This window comes from Bufo gargarizans, chromosome 5, assembly GCF_014858855.1.
Source record: "Bufo gargarizans isolate SCDJY-AF-19 chromosome 5, ASM1485885v1, whole genome shotgun sequence".
Lineage (NCBI taxonomy): Eukaryota > Metazoa > Chordata > Amphibia > Anura > Bufonidae > Bufo > Bufo gargarizans.
Genome location: NC_058084.1, coordinates 425,300,054 through 425,318,381, shown reverse-complemented (window position 1 = coordinate 425,318,381; position 18,328 = coordinate 425,300,054).

The window sequence follows — 18,328 nt, the reverse complement described above, 5'->3', positions numbered from 1 at the left end:
TGTGAAGAGCGGAAGCTGACTGGAAAGGCGACGACCATGTTGCAGCTGGTATTCCACTATTGCCCTCTGCTGCTCACAAAGCATGGCCAACATGTGGAACGTCGAGTTCCAACGCGTGCTCACGTGGCACAACAGCCAGTGAGCTTGCAATTGTAAGCTCTGCTGCAGCGTTGACAGACCGTTGGAAGCTGTCGATGACTTGCGGAAATGGGCACACAGGTGGCGCACCTTCACCAGTAGCTCAGGCAAATTGAAGTAGGTTTTGAGAAACCGCTGAACCACTAAGTTGAAGACGTAGGCTAGGCATGGGATGTGTGTGAGCTTGCTGAGCTCCAAAGCCACCACCAAGTTACGTCTCCTATCCCGTGCCATAGCTTTGCGGCGGTGTGTTGTTTGTCACCTAAGCAGATCTGCTAAAGCACGGCTTGTTAACACTTCTTAACTGCAGTGCTACACTGCTTCCAGCTACCGACTGATGGCTGACTGGTGCTGCAAGAGGATAATTCTGAGGTGGAAGTGGGGGAGGAGGTGGAGGAGAATAAGTGGGGGTTGGAGAAACTAATGTAGGTGGTGGCGGAAACCCTGATGGAATTAGGGCCCGCAATCCTTGGCGTCAGTAGCACCTGTGCCATCCCAGGGTACGACTCGCTCCCGGCCTCCACAACGTTCACTCAGTGTGCCATCAGGGAAATGTAGAGTCTCTGGCCACAAGCACTTGTCCATGTGTCAATGGTTAAGTGGACCTTACCAGTAACTGCGTTGGTCAGGGTACAGGTCATGTTTCCCTTGGTGAGCCGCCGCAATATATTCCCCCTTATTATGTCTAAGACTGTAGTGCTTTCCCCCTGGTGGGGGGGGGGTATACTCGCTTATCCTGCTCACCAGCTAACCGGCGACGTCAGAGCCAACCTCATAGTCCTTATAGTGTTGAGGCTCACTTCAGAGCCTACTGATAGCACACCGGCTCTCAAACTAGAGAAGTGCGGCTTAGGCAGGCGCTTTGGTATTATCTTTTGGTGCTTAATACATGTGCTCCTGAGGGTGTGCACAAGTAGGACACACGGAAACGAGTCGAGCATTCTGAAGTTATACACTCTTACCAGTTAGTGTTGATGTTTGGCTGTATATGAGCCATATCAGCAGTATACCATACTGGCCTGAGTGAAGTACTAATGATCAGGTGTCCTCGGCCATTGGCAGAGTGCATGGCTATAATCTTGAGTGACTTACATGTATCCATCTGCAACATCGTTGCTCTGACTGAGCCTGTTAGTGGATACTAAAATTGCGAGAAGATTGATTGTATCTGACTGGTAATCATTAATAGAGCAGCGCAGCACAAGTTTATGCAACATCTATGCAGTCTAGTGTCAGTTTTACACTATTAATCATTACTTCCAGCAGTGTATTGTGTATCTATTTTCACTATTGTTCTGAATGAGCTTGCAAATAGACACCTAGAGGATTAGTTCGCTTAACTGATACATATGCAAGAGGTGTGCAGCACAAATTTGTGCAACACTTACGCAGTCATACATGAACAACTACAGTCAGGTCCATAAATATTGGGACATCGACACAATTTTAACATTTTTGGCTCTATACACCACCACAACGGATTTCAAATTAAACAAACAAGATGTGCTTTAACTGCAGACTGTCCGCTTCAAGTGTAGGAATTACAACAGTTTGCATATGTGCCTCCCACTTGTTAAGGAACCAAAAGTAATGGGACAATTGGCTTCTCAGCTGTTCCATGGCCAGGTGTGTGTTATTCCCTCATTATCCCAATTACAATGAGCAGATAACAGGTCCATCCAGAGTTCATTTCAAGTGTGCTATTTGCATTTGGAATCTGTTGCTGTCAACTCTCAAGATGAGATCCAAAGAGCTGTCACTATCAGTGAGGTAAGCCATCATTAGGCTGAAAAAAAAATAAAAAATCATCAGAGAGATAGCAAAAACATTAGGCGTGGCCAAAACAACTGTTTGGAACATTCTTAAAAAGAAGGAACGTACCGGTGAGCTCAGCAACACCAAAAGACCCGGAAGACCACAGAAAACAACTGTGGTGGATGACCGAATAATGCTTTCCCTGGTGAAGAAAACACCCTTCACAACAGTTAGCCAGGTCAAAAACACTCTCCAGGAGGTAGGTGTGTGTGTCAAAGTCAACAATCAAGAGAAGACTTCACCAGAGTGAATACAGAGGGTTCACCACAAGATGTAAACCATTGGTGAGCCTCAAAAACAGGAAGGCCAGATTAGAGTTTGCCGAACGACATCTAAAAAAGCCTTCACAGTTCTGGAACAACATCCTATGGACAGATGAGACCAATATCAACTTGTACCAGAGTGATGGGAAGAGAAGAGTATGGAGAAGGAAAGGACCTGCTCATGATCCTAAGCATACCACCTCATCAGTAAAGCATGGTGGTGGTAGTGTCATGGCATGGGCATGTATGGCTGCAAATGGAACTGGTTCTCTTGTATTTATTGATGATGCGAGTGCTGACAAAAGCAGCAGAATTAATTTGGGGCAATATTATCTGCTCATATTCAGCCAAAAACTTCAGAACTCATTAGACGGCGCTTCACAGTGCAGATGGACAATGACCCAAAGCATACTGCAAAAGCAACCAAAGAGTTTAAGGAAAAGAAGTGGAATGTTATGCAATGGCCAAGTCAATCACCTGACCTGAATCCGATTGAGCATTCATTTCACTTGCTAAAGACAAAACTGAAGGGAAAATACCCCAAGAACAAGCAGAAACTGAAATTGACTGCAAAGGATTTGCAACCAAGTATTACAAAGTAAAAGTTTGATTTATGAATATTATTCTGTCCCATTACTTTTGGTTCCTTAACAAGTGGGAGGCACATATGCAAACTGTTGTAATTCCTAAACCGTTCACCTGATTTGGATGTAAATACCCTCAAATTAAAGCTGATAGTCTGCAGTTAAAGCACATCTTGTTCGTTTGATTTCAAATCCATTGTGGTTGTGTATAGAGCCCAAAATGTTAGAATTGTGTCAATGTTCCAATATTTATGGACCTGACTGTATATATCATATATCAACACCTCTAGTTGAGCCTACAGTATATGATGATTTTGGGTTATACACCCTTTTTTTTTTATGCGAACAACTAATACAACTTTTTTGTTTTTGAGTTTTTAACATCCTTAGTGATATTTGGTTGATGAATTTATTGGGACCTGAATCTAATCGCCTGACCGATTTTGGCCAAATTGAATCCAGATCTAATTTCAAGAAATTCAAAAGAGATCACTGCCTATTTATGTTTTTTTTAATAGGGGGTGGGGATGGTTATCATTAGGGACTTTACTTTGTACCTGGAGTATAATATAACTAACATTTTTAAGATTGGATACCCTTCGATATTGCTTCTATCGGGTACACATAGGGAAATATTAATCAAAAATACTATAAAAGAAAACTGACTTAGTTGCCCATAGCAAACAATCAGATTCCACTTTTCATTTTCCAAAGAAGCTCTGAAAAATGTAAGGTGGAATCTGATTGGCTGCAATAGACAACTAAGTCAGTTTTCCTTTACATCAATATTAATAAATCTTCCCAATAATGTCTGGTACACAAAAACACACAGTGACACGAACTAATACTTTAGATCTGTATGGGGGGGGGGGGGGGAACATAGTATAGTGCAGAAAAGCAGAGTATGGAAAAATAGAATAATTTAACAACATGAATTAAAATTTCACATCTATTTATGTATTGATATTTAGAATTATATTTTTACTATTGATAATTGAAGTTCATAGTAGATACAAATGAGATGCGTTAGCAGGATATGCATATATTGCTCCTCAGCAGAGTAAAAAGATAATAAGTAATAAATGGAATTTAGACGAGCAGTTAAATTAATTAGGAGGATTGGTTTACAGAAAAGCTGATATAAAATATAGGCTGACTGTAATGATGATAGCCAAGGTTTGAATATGAAAACAGATTAATGTATTATTTAATAAGCTATTTTTATTGAAAATGATGCTAGTATATCATTATAATTAGACACAGGCACACTGGAAATATGCTGTGCTTTTAATTTTCAAAGGTGTCAAACAGTTTAATGTGTTTGTAAGATTACTGTATCATGGAAAACTGTAAATACAATTATGTTTTCAGCAATTCAGTATTAGGAAATGAAATACTATAAACAATTGCACACATAGGGACAGATTTATATTTTGTGCTCAAACAGCAAAATTATAGTAATGCAAAATTCTATGCACAGTATATGGTAATGTTTACAAAAAACAACATGCTTAAAACTAAGCTAAAAGATAATCATAAAAAATAAAGGTTTATATGACAACCCTTGGCAATGTATTTTGTCTGGTTTAGCACTTCAGCGCAATTCAATTTAGTGGGGTTCAGCTGCAATATTAGACACAGCCTGTAGGATGGAGTAGTGAGACATGTTCATGGAGCTGATGAAGGAAGAAATAGGCAGAAGACTTTACTCAGAGGAGGTTCTGGATCTTGATGGTTTCACACTACCAGCTCAGCTTTTAGTTGCAGCAAATACAGTAACTACAAACCGGATTCCAAAAAAGTTGGGACACTATACAAATCGTGAATAAAAACTGAATGCAATGATGTGGAGGTGCCAACTTCTAATATTTTATTCAGAATAGAACATAAATCACGGAACAAAAGTTTAAACTGAGAAAATGTACCATTTTAAGGGAAAAATATGTTGAATCAGAATTTCATGGTGTCAACAAATCCCCAAAATTGGGACAAGGCCATTTTCACCACTGTGTGGCATCTCCCCTTCTTCTTACAACACTCAACAGACGTCTGGGGACCGAGGAGACCAGTTTCTCAAGTTTAGAAATAGGAATGCTCTCCCATTCTTGTCTAATACAGGCCTCTAACTGTTAAATCGTCTTGGGCCTTCTTTGTTGCACCTTCCTCTTTATGATGCGCCAAATGTTCTCTATAGGTGAAAGTTCTGGACTGCAGACTGGCCATTTCAGTCCCCGGATCCTTCTCCTACGCAGCCATGATGTTGTGATTGATGCAGAATGTTGTCTGGCATTATCTTGTTGAAAAATGCAGGGTCTTCCCTGAAAGAGATGACGTCTGGATGGGAGCAGATGTTGTTCTAGAACCTGAATATATTTTTCTGCATTGATGGTGCCTTTCCAGACATGCAAGCTGCCCATGCCACACGCACTCTTGCAACCCCATACCATCAGAGATGCAGGCTTCTGAACTGAGCGTTGATAACAACTTGGGTTGTCCTTGTCCTCTTTGGTCCGGATGACATGGCGTCCCAGATTTCCAAAAAGAACTTCGAATCGTGACTCGTCTGACCACAGAACAATCTTCCATTTTGCCACACTCCATTTTAAATGATCCCTGGCCCAGTGAAAACGCCTGAGCTTGTGGATCTTGCTTAGAAATGGCTTCTTCTTTGCACTATAGAGTTTCAGCTGGCAACGGCGGATGGCACGGTGGATTGTGTTCACTGACAATGGTTTCTGGAAGTATTCCTGAGCCCATTCTGTGATTTCCTTTACAGTAGCATTCCTGTTTGTGGTGCAGTGTCGTTTAAGGGCCCGGAGATCACGGGCATCCAGTATGGTTTTACGGCCTTGACCCTTACACACAGAGATTGTTCCAGATTCTCTGAATCTTCGGAAGATGTTATGCACAGTTGATGATGATAGATGCAAAGTCTTTGCAATTTTTCGCTGGGTAACACCTTTCTGATATTGCTCCACTATCTTTCTGCGCAACATTGTGGGAATCCTCTACCCATCTTGGCTTCTGAGAGACACTGCCACTCTGAGAAGCTCTTTTTATACCCAATCATGTTGCCAATTGACCTAATTAGTGTTAATTGGTCTTCCAGCTCTTCGTTATGCTTAAATTTACTTTTTCCAGCCTCTTATTGCTACTTGTCCCAACTTTTTTGGGATTTGTTGACACTGTGAAAATTTGAATCAACGTATTTTTCCTTTAAAATGATACATTTACTCGGATTAAACGTTTTATCTGTCATCTACGTTCTATTACAAATAAAATATTGACATTTGCCATCTCCACATCATTGCATTCAGTTTTTATTCACAATTTGTTTAGTGTCCCAACTTTTTTGGAAACCGGTTTGTATATTAAAGGGGTTCTCCAGAAATTAAGAAAATGAAAATACTTAAATATTACTTTTTTATAATGATATTCTCAAATAAATTTCATTCGTTATAATGGCTCATTTTGTCTGAGGAGCAATCATCAGGGGAACCAAACTGGCCGCCATCCTTTTAGTACACACAAAACCTGTCCTAATCACACATGGGGACAAATTACTTCAGAACAATAAGGTAAAAAGCTGCCTCATCCTCCTCTCTGCTCTTTTTGTTAGGGGTTATGATCCTGAATACAGTTTAATATAATCTTCAGCTCAATCTCTGTAGGAATGGAGTTCATGAGAATACATGAAGTACAGAGAGGAGGGTGGGGATGTGGATAATAATCAGCAGCTCTTGTATGCATTCTCTATTCCCACAGCAAGGCATTACCATGGTCTGTCCTGTCCGTCGGCTCTGTACTTAATGTCTCCAAGAAGAGCAGAGAGGAGGATAAGGCATCTCTTTACGTCAGTGTTGTGAACTAACGTCCTCCTGTGTGATTAAGACAGGTTTAGTGTGTACTAATAGTATGGTGGCCATTTTATTTCCCCTGATGATTGTTGCCCAGACAAAACAAGGCATCATAACTAATGAAAGCTATTTGGGAATTAATTTTTAATCCAGTAATATTTAAGTATTTTAATTTTCTTAATTCCCGGAGAACCCATTTAAGGTAATCGAACGGTTGGTCTTGATGGTGGTGGCTGCTTTAAGTCATATGGGTCACTGTAGTTCATAGACATGCATATTTTGACCCTGACAATTCCCTATTCCATCACAATTTCAGGGATGCTCATTCCTTAAAGAACTCATATTAACATAGTTTGTAAGGCTGAAAAAAGACATTTGTCCATCCAGTTCAGCCTGTTATCCTACAAGTTGATCCAGAGGAAGGCAAAAAGAAACTAAAAACTGAGGTAGAAACCAATTTAGGAGGAAGACATTACCTCCCTACTCTAATCAGACAGTCAGAACACTTCCTGGCTCGACGACCATTCTGCAAAAATCTAATAACTATAACCTCTATCACTCCAGAAATACATCCAGACCCCTCTTGAACTCTTTTAGTGAGTTCACCATCACCACCTCCTCAGGCAAAGAGTTCTATAGTCTTACTGCTCTTACCATAAAAAATCTTCATCTATGTTTGTGTTGAAACCTTCTTTCTACTAGATATAGAGGATGTCTCCTTGTCACAGTCACAGTCCTGGGTATAAATAGATGATAAGAGAGATCTCTGTACTGACCTCTGAGATATATATATATATATATATATATATATATATATATATATATATATATATATGTATATACACACACATAGTTATTGGATCAGTTGTCTTTTTTTCTAAACTGAATAACCCTAATTTTGATAATCTTTCTGCTTACTGTAGTCCACCTTTTCCAGTTATTACTTTAGTTGCCCTTCTCTGTAACCCTCTCCAGCTCTGTTATGTCTGTCTTGTTCACCAGAGCCCAGAACGGTACAGAGTACTCCATGTGTGGTCTGACTAGTGATTTATAAAGTGGCAGGACTAAGTTCTCATCACGTTCATCTATGTTGCTTTTGTTGCCCTTCATAATCTTATTGGCCATGGCAGCAGCTGCCTGACACTGGTTTCTACAGTTTAATTTGCTGTTAACTAAAATTCCTAAGTCATTTTCTATGTCAGTGTTACCAGTTTTTTAGCCATTCAGTATGTATTGGTGACATGTATTTTAACTTCCCATGGGCATAACCTTACATTTATCAGGATGTAAACCTCATCTGCCAATTTGCTGTCCAAGCCCCCAACATAGCCATATCCATCTGCAACAGTATACTGTTTTCTTCCGTGTAAATTCCTTTGCATAGTTTAGTGTTATCTGCAAACATTTATATTTTACAGTGCAAGCCTTCTAGAAGATCATTTGTAAAAAATATTAAAGATAATATGGCCAAATACTGACCCCTGTGGACCTGACTAGTGACGGTGACCCAATCTGAGTATGTACTGTTAATAAACACCTTCAGTTTTTGCTTAGTTTTTTATCACTGAGACAGTTATTTACCCACATACACACATTTTCTCCCAGTCCAAGCATTCTCATTTTATATACTAACATTTTATGTGGCTCTGTATCAAATGCTTTTGAGAAGTCAAGATATTTAACATAAATTGACTCATCCTGGTCAAGTCTAGAACTTACCTCATCATAGTAACTAATTAAATTAGTTTGACATGACTAATCCCTCATGACGCCATGCAGATACGGCGTTATTCCCTTTTTTTCATTGAGGTACTCCATGATAACATCTATCAGAAAACATTTAAACAGTTTACCTATAACAGATGTTAAACTTACTGGTCTATAGTTTCCGGGCTCTGTTTTTGGCCCCTTTTTGAATATTGGCACCACATTTGCTAAGCGCTAATCCTGTGGAACACTCCCTGTCAGTATAGAATCCTTAAATATCAGAAACAAGGGTCAGTCTATGACATTACTTAATTCTCTTAGGATACAGGGGTGTATGCCATCTGGTTCCGGCGATTTAATTATTTTAATCTTTTTAAGACGCTGCTGCACTTCTTCCTGGGTGAGACAGGCCACTTTTAATAGGGAATTCCCTTTTACAGTCTGAATTTCATCTGACAGTTTCATGTCACTGAATACAGAGGAGAATTATTATTTTTTATAGTTTTGCTAACTCCCCCTCCTCTGTAAAGGGTTGACACCTTCAGTTTACTTCAGTATACTTTTACCTCTTATATAATTGAAGAACATTTTAGGGTTAGTTTTACTCTCTTTGGCAATGAATCTGTCACGTGACGGGGGTCCAAGGCAGACCTCTGGGATGTCAGGGAACCGGTATACAGCTAAAACAGAACAAGTATACAGACATACGCACAGGCACATTACATGGAACAGCGTGTGAGGACCCACTGTGCCACTGACTGGCAATACTCTGGAGGGTGTGACTAAGCAACTCCTGGTATTCACTAGAGCCTCAGATGGTGAGGATAGGCTTGGGCCGAAGGTAGTTGCCAGGGGCTACTCCAGAGCATAAACTGAGTTAGTGGCAGCTGGTCCAGACAGACCAGGAGGTACCTGAATTACAGACCGGCAGGAAGCATAACCATACAGGCACAGAGAGATGTAATCAGGAGCAACTGAATACATGGATTGTGACAGAAGCAGTTACCTGCGCTGCAAGCAATAGAAGCAAGCCGCCCCAGGCAGAGCTGCACAGAACAGAGATACCAGGCACAGAACAGGCTAGAGCAGAGACAGAAGCAGTTACCTGTGCTGCAAGCAATAGAAGCTAAGCGGCCCCAGGCAGAGCTGCACAGAACAGAGCGAGCATAGGCATGGCCATTCCCCCTCCAGGAAACAAAGAACCCTCTTCCGAAGGCAGGACAGAAAAACAGGCAGACATGAACAGAACAGGGACAGAAGCCAAAAGGCACAACAGGACAGACATGGGAGAGGATACATCGGAAGCAGTTAAGCACTGCCAGGCTCTCAGATGCAGTTACGCACTGATAGGCGATACACGGAACAGTACATGATAACAGACCATAACATGATACATTAGACAGGGCAGGTACAGAACAGAACATGACATCAACACCATAACAGAACAGGAACCGGAGAACAGACAGATGATGCAAAACCAGGTGACACCACGAAGAAGGGTACATGGAAAAACCCTAGGAAGAGAAGTGAGGTGCTACACCTAGCAGCCACAAACAGGACTCAGGACAGACTGACAAAGACCGACCCCCAGACCCACAGCTCACAGGTCTATATAGCTGGGTAACAAGGCACCTGAAAAGCCACACCCAAGCACAGCAGACAGGGGGAGTTAACCCCATCAGAATCGGCGCTCAGAACAACAGGAAACACAGGTACAGAACTGGGCGTTGTCCCTGACTACCGACATACACAGATACACCCGCAGCCAGTATGCCAGAGCAAAACCAACCTGGCACCACAGACAATCAGAAGCATCACGGGGAAACAACCTGCCATGACACCGCAGAGACGGGGAGAGAAAACATACACAGGCGGTTCACAGATACCGCAGCCAGAAGGCAGCCCCAAGCAAACAGCCTGCACAGGATTTAGGCTTACAGCCAGTAAGCAAGAGCGCATGCAGACAGCCTACACGGAAAACGGCACTGTGAAACATACTGTGACAGAATCTCTGTCTCCAGTTTGGCTGCTTTTTTTGTCTTTTGCATTTTCTTTTTTTTTCCTTATAGTTTTTCAATACTTCTTTGCCACCCTCCTGTTTTAGTGATTTAAATGCTTTCTTTTTGTCATTTATTGTCTCCTTTACATCCACAGTTTTTTTTTCTTGTTCCTTATCCTTTTATTCAAAAACTCACTGAAAAAAGTGGCCTAAACGGGTGAAAATGCTCCAAACCCAGACACTGTAGCGTGTCTATAACCGGGGGAGCAATTCCTCCGCATGCGGTCCGCAGACTACAGCAATCCCCAGCAAAAAATGCGTACAATGAAGGATGCCGGCACGGACCGCATGCACCACAAGAACATTTTACACAAAATTATACATTGTGCAGATGAAAAAAATATACATACACAATTCACTGCAAAAAATGCACCAAAATGATACGCAACTGACAATACTAGCTAATTCCTAAAGCCGATGTTAAAAGCAGAGAACTTTGCCAATATCTTCCAGTCAGGAACATATCGGAGCCCCTCATGCACCACGTCACGATGTCTCAGCACGCATGGGGTCCTACTACTAACCTGCTCGTGGTGTGTGAACAGGGTCTGAACAGTGCAATTACCTCACAGCCAGGCTCTCCCATGCCTCCATAGTGGTATCACAAATGCATTGTGAGGTAAAATAAAGCTGTGAGCCGCACCCACAACAGACCATGTGACACAGAAGCCACCAGGTGCAAAAGAATGTTACCAACAAAATAAAGTGGCACATTCCATACACATAAGGACAAAAACTCACTGTGGTGCATGAGGGGCTCCAATATGTTCCTGATTGGCAAAGTTCTTAGCTTTTAACATCGGCCTCAGGAGTTAGCTAAGTATTGTCGGTTGCGTATCATTTTGGTGCATTTTTTGCAGTGAATTGTGTATGTATATTTTTTCATCTGCACAATGTATCATTTTGTGTAAGATGTTCTTGTGGTGCATGCAGTCCGTGCCGGCATCCTCCATTGTACGCATTTTTTGCTGGGGATTGCTGTTGTCTGCAGACCGCATGCAGAGGAATTGCTCCCCCGGTTACAGACACGCTACAGTGTCTGGGTTTGGAGAATTTTCACCCATTTAGGCCACTTTTTTCAGTGAGTTTTTGTCCTTATGTGTATGGAATGTGCCACTATTTTGTTGGTAACATTCTTTTGCACCTGGTAGCTTCTGTGTCACATGGTCTGTTGTGGGTGCGGCCAGGGCCGGTGCAAAGATTTTTGCCAACACAAGAGAAGCAACATTTTGGCGCCCCCAACCCCCCCCCCCCCCTCCTCACGCTTTTCCTCTCTGTGGTCCTGGTATCTTCTCTCTGCTTCAGGCAATGGCTGGTTTAAGGACCATATTTTTCGCCCTATAAGACGGAGGATAATAAGAAAAAAATATTTTCCATTACACCTCAGGTCAAACCAACAATCAGACCCCCAATGTTAAATCAGACCTCAGATCAGAACCCCATGTCAGACATCATCCCCCAGCCATCAGCCCCCAATGTCAGCCATCAGACCCCTATGTCACATTTCTCCCCCTCCATGTCACATTTTTCCGCCCTCCCCCAGGGTGCACCCTAAGGCGGCCGCTTGGTCTGCCTTATGGTAGCACCAGCCCTGGGTGCGGCTCACAGCTTTATTTTACCTCACAATGCATTTGTGATACCACTATGGAGGCATGTGAGAGCCTGGCTGTGAGTTAACTGCACTGTTCAGACCCTGTTCACACACCACGGGCAGCAGTGGCGTACATAGAGAAGTAAGGGCCCCATAGCAAGGATCAAACCAGGCCCCCCACACAGGACAGAAGAGTTTCTGCCTAAACCCCTTTCATTGACCCTTGGGCCATTTTTTCCACTGCCTCATTTGCTAAACGTTGTTCCTTTAGAGGGTAGACTCCTAAACAAGTTTTCACTCCCAGTAGAAGAGGGGATGATCCCAAGTGGGCCCCCTCTTGTCCTGGGCCCCATAGCAGTCGCATGGTCTGCCACTATGGTAGTTAGGCCCCTGACGGGCAGGTTAGTGGTAGGACCCCATGACCGTGACGTGGTGCATGAGGGGCTCCGATATGTTCCTGACTGAAAGATTTTGGTTTTTAACATCAGCCTGAGGAATTAGCTAGTATTGTCAGTTGCTTATCCTTTTATTCCCTTTAAGTATGTTCCTCTTACAATTAGAGATTAGGATGGTTTTAAAAATATTCTATTTTGTGGCTGTATTTTTATGTTTTAGGAAGTTGTCTCAGTTAGTGAGGCTAATTGCTTCTCTTAGCTGGTCAAATTTAGATTTTCTGAGGTCTGGTATTTTTGTTCCTCCTTAAAGAAACACTTTTGAATGACAATTGGAAGGTTAGCATTTTATGGTCAATTTCTCAGGTGTCCCCAAACCTGCACATCATTTGTTCTTTCAGATGTATTAGTTAGTAGTAAGTTCATGATGGGGGTATTGGTTACTACCCGTTCGCCCCCTCTCAACTTTAACCTCTTTTCTCCACCAAGCCTCATTTCCCCAATAGGCTCCACCCCAATGTCCATAACCCTTTAAACCTTAATAAAGACTTGGACACAAGGCTGGAATAAATTGGCCACAGCAGCCGTTTATTAACATACAAAACATAAACATAATTATAACAATGACAATTACTCCCCGGGGAGGTCCTTGATGCCCCAAATAACAGTTACCTGACCAGGTGAGCCATCTTGCCTCCAGCCGTTGCCTGCCAGCTCAGAAGCACCACTGAATGGTCCCCCTTTAATTCTGCCGCAACTGATCGGAGCCCTTCCATCATCCTCACCGGCTAATATAACCAACTTCAAGGAGCTCCCCCCGCCACCAACGCACAGGATTGACCCCTTAATTCTGTGCGTCCCTCCACATCCTCAAAAGCAGTCTCTATCCCTTCCTGTAGTGCCAAGTTCCACATATCCAGGCCCACTGCATTCAAATGCACTCCATCCGATCTCCAAAAACCTCCAACACCTTTCTCAAGCTCCATGTGTCTCACCACCACTGCCCCATTCCTGGCCATAAAACAGCCTATTGCCTGAATAACTTTTATCCTGGCCCTGTTCACCGCCTCCACCGACCTGGCACCCCTTCAAACTTTTCTCTGGACTATGTCCGACCAAACTGTAATTAATTGTGGAAACAAGGCCCACAGCTTTAACATATCGAACTTGATGTCCCTAACAAGTTCCCGAAATGAGCACGCTGCTAGATCATTACCACCTGCAGTAACCAACAATACATCTGGCGCCATATCCAGCCTAACAAAAAGGTGCACCTCCAGTAGTACCCCGCTCCATACCATGCCCCGATGACCCAACCATCTTACCGTTCCGTCGATCGATTGAAGCCTAACTGCTGGCCATCTGGCCGAACCGCTGCCCGGAAAGTCCCCAAAAGACATATGAATAACCCAGAATCCAAAACAAGGGCGGGTACTGTACCTGTAACGAGAAAACAAAACAAAGAACCACACAGCTGCCAACACCCTCCACCCCTCTAAGGCCACCTCCCCCAACTTCCACTACCTACATCCGATTCAAGCGGATATAAGACCTAAAACAGATTCCCAATGCCTAATCCATTTTATAACCTCCTTTCCCAACCCCAACCTATCCGCCTCAGTCGCCGCCCCAATCCTGAATGAATGGCTAGAATACTCTGCTTTACCCAACCCTAACCGCTCTAAACACTTTGCAAACACCACTGAAAACTGAAAACGGGACAACAAAGAACCAACAGCGTGTACTAAGAGGGGCAACACCCCAAACTTAACATCCGCCCCATTTTCCCGCACACAGCGCACTGGGCACATTGTACAGTCTGGAATACTGAACAATACCACCCTATGCCCCCTTACTTCTACGTCTGTCTTGGACCGACAAATTATGAATTCTACCCTATCGTGGAGCAAATCCATGTCATCCCTAAACAACCCTCCCACCCGACCAATCATCAGACAAACCAACTCCCCCAATCGTATAGCCCCAAAGAATGCCAACGAAAAAGCTGGTCTAAATAAAGGCACCTCTCATGCCGAACTACAAAACCCTTCTAGTTGATCCCCTAACTCCAAAAGTAACGCAAAATACACCTGCCTCCTGCCATCCTCCCCCACCCTTAACCAACGCCAACCCTTTAATGCCCGAATGACTAGAAATTACTTTCTAAAATCTGTCATTTTCCTCAGCCTAAACGCAAAGGCCAAATCCGCTATATAACTATTTGTAACGGACCGTTCAGCACACAACTCCGTTCTGACGATATCCTCCTTTCCGATTGACAGGCAGTTACTGCAAGCACCAATTTCCCGAACTGAAAACTACACGAATCCTTCAACTCCAGATCAGGAAACACACAAACACTGGAAACTGCTGAACAGGAAAAGCATACAATCAGCTTACACTCCTGGCAATCAGCATACAATCCAATTCCCCCAATAACGAGACAACACTTCGTTTTGAGGTCAAGCAGAACTGACTGTACTGGCACATACAGCCTCTTTTATTCACAATCCACAAACATAGTACTGCCCACACGGTTTTTACAAACGAAATCAATCCGTACAATACACACAGACACTCCCACACAAAATCCTCTCCTCTGCCTGTGATATGATTACTGAAAACAATGGGTAATATAATTATCACAGGCAGAGAAATACAGTTTTATAAAACATATCACAGGAACCCCAAAACATGCAATAACCCCATAACAAGTATATCCCCAGAACCGGGGGGTCTGGGTGAACCACATATCCGTTCAGTAGTATGGAAGATACAGTTTAATGCAGATTCCGCAGAACATATACAGGCTATAGATAAAATAATTACTGTATAATGTGTCCCCTGTTGTATAGTTTAAAACTACTGCCCGATGTCTTTGTGCACAAAATACCGGCGAGATGGCACCGTGTAGAAAAGTCCAAACAGTGTCTGCGAGTTAAAAATGGCCGCCATCCATTGTTCTCACCATGTGCTTCATGCATTGTTCTCACCATGTGCTTCATCCATTGTTCTCACCATGTGCCTCTGATACATGAAATGGTGGCCATCCAGTAACTCCACAGTATGTCCCCAGATGGTTCTTAACTGCCATAATCCAGGGGCAGGAGGCGGGCAAACAGCCCCCTCCAAAACACTGTGGCGAAGTGGCTTTCATCGCCTCATCTTTGTCACCGACCAACCTTTCTCCCTACAATGACCTACAAACAACAAAGGAACTTCCAAATCCTCATGCCCAACATTCAACCTATCACTCCAATCCTTCCAACACTGGCATGCTTTCAGATAAATTGCCCACATACAGGGCGCCTGTGATGCCAGAATGATCCCCTCTACGGTTCCTCCAGAAGATACCATAGACATGCCGGGAACTGCAGCCCAAATTCCAGCCAGCTGCCGAAAACACCCCCACTGTGAATGAGAGAGAGCATCAGCAACACGGTTATAAACCCCCGGCACATGCACTGCCACCACCCAGGTATTAAGCAACAAACACTCTAATACCAGCCACTGCAGCAAGTCATACTACCAACGGCGACAAGTTCTAACAATGCTAAAGTTCTTCACCCAGTCCCTTTGCCCCCAACTAACTGGCCACTCACCAGCACACCATTGACTCCCACAGTAAATGCCAAAGCTGCAACCTCCCGTCGTGTCCGAAAACAGATCAAAATCAAACGAGTCCACACTCTCCCATAAATAGCGAGCGACCATTATAACTTTCCAGAAAGGAACTCCAAACTTGCAAGTCCGGTCACAATTCCTTACCCAAACCGATGTAGTGGTGTGGTGCGACTACCCCCGCCCCCGCCCCCGCCAACCTCCTGCTAAAAATCCTCCCCATGGTCATAATCCAGCATGCAAAATTAAGCTTTGCTAAAAGTGATTGAAGCTCACGCAATTGAATCTTCGTGCCCTCGCTACTTCAAATTGTCCAGCTTATCCAATGGCAATCTACATTCCATCCGAATCGTGTCAATTACTATCGCCAGAAAGCTTAGTTCTGTGACCGGCCTCCAAGAATGAGCTAAACGTTTTGAAATACGCGCACAACAGCCCATCGTCAAACAACGATGCACATAAAACCCTGCATCCCAAAAAAAAAAAAAAAATGCAAACAATCCGGACGCACTAGTAGTAAACTAAACACTGCCTCTATATCAGTCTTCACTAGCAACGTTCCCGTCCCAAACTTCTTAACCCACGCCACAGCCGCATCAAATGAGGTATAGACCACGGAACACAAAGTCGGATCTATACCATCATTGACCGACGATCCCCTGGAAAAAAAAAAAGTGGTGAATAAGTCGAAACTTATTTGCCGCCTTCTTTGGGGCCACCCCTAGTGGTGACACCCACAAATTCCCTAATGGCGGTTATGAAAAGGGGCCCGCCATCCTACCGAGCAAAACTTCCTTGTTAAGTTTGCCTGTCACTACATCCAGATGTTCCATGGCCTATCTCAAATTCCTTTAAAACAGCACCGCTTCCCTAGGAACGAACGGAATTCGAAAACCCGCTAAAACCCCTCCCACAACAACTCCCCGTCCCTCTTATTTGGGTATTTATCGAGAAATAGCTCCATCCTTTCCAGATGCATCAGCGTCTCCCCCTTTGCTTTTGCTGTCGCCCCTCTTTGTCTATTACCCTTGAAGCATCGCGCAGCACCATGGGACCCACCACATATGGCGCATTCGTGTTTAAATTTGCACTTAGCACTGAATTTACAGTTCCCATCGTTGAACGAAAAACACAATCCATTTGCGGATGCTGCCGCGATGTTGGATTGACCCCCACTTCCGGATTCCCCCCGAAATGGCTGCCCCGATCTAACTGGCACAGTCACCTTTAACCACAAAGCTATGTCCTTGTGGTCCCATCTCATTTCAGGAGTCAGGAGGCACCGCCTTCCACTGCCTAAACTGTTCATTATAAGGAAGCAATGCTATCCCCCCCATATACCCGATACGCTTCCCCAATCGTGTCCAAATAGCAAAACAGCGCCGAACAGCATTCCGGCGCCTTCTCCCCTATCACGCTGGCAAACGCCTGCAACCAATTCTAAAAACGTCTGCGGTATTAACTGATGCCTTCACTTTTCCTCCATCTCCTTCTTCCCTTCCTCCCTCCTTGCCCTATCCAGGTTGAAATTTTCCAACGGGAGCAGCGAAAAGATCTCCACATACTCCCCTTTCCAAATACACTCCCTTACTTCCTGTTTTAAATGAGCCCCTAACTGTCCCTTAAAACACACATAAACCTCCCCTCTTGCCTTATCGTCTAACCTCACCGAATCTTCCTCTGTCACGCTGCCTGCCTGGGTCTGGACCAACACCACATCACCCTTTAACCCCAACCTGTTTCCGCCCCCAAACCCAGACCCGGGGCCCCTGCCATCCCCCAAGCCAGCAATGGGGATGCCCCCCCTGTGCCCCACCCCGCTAACAAGCTCACCACCCCCCATTAGCTGCCCTAAACCCCTACTCAAATCAATCTGGGGCCCCCTTTAGCCCCTGTTACCCAGACCCGCCGCTACCTGCACTAAAGGTCCCCACGGTATCTCACCTGACTGCCTGGGTGCTGTGACCCCATGAGCCGCAGATCCTGACCCCAGATGACCACTTCTCTACGACGACCCTACGGATCCTGTCGAGATGGCTTCCAGACTCTGTCCCCTGGCTGGGAACGAGCCAGGGACGATGTAGCTGCTCTCCTCCAGGGATGGCTCACAAGGGGCGGAGCTTCTTCCCTGCTGCTGGTTCCTGCTCTTGCTGGGGGGGGGAACCATGCTCCACCGGACAGGAGAAGGTGCCCGCCATTCCTGGTCCTGCTCCCACGCCGCTCCTCTCTGCAGACAGAGGTGACCAGGCCTAGCCACTTCATGGGCTCCGCCTACCCAGCAGATTCCTTCCACTCCAGGGC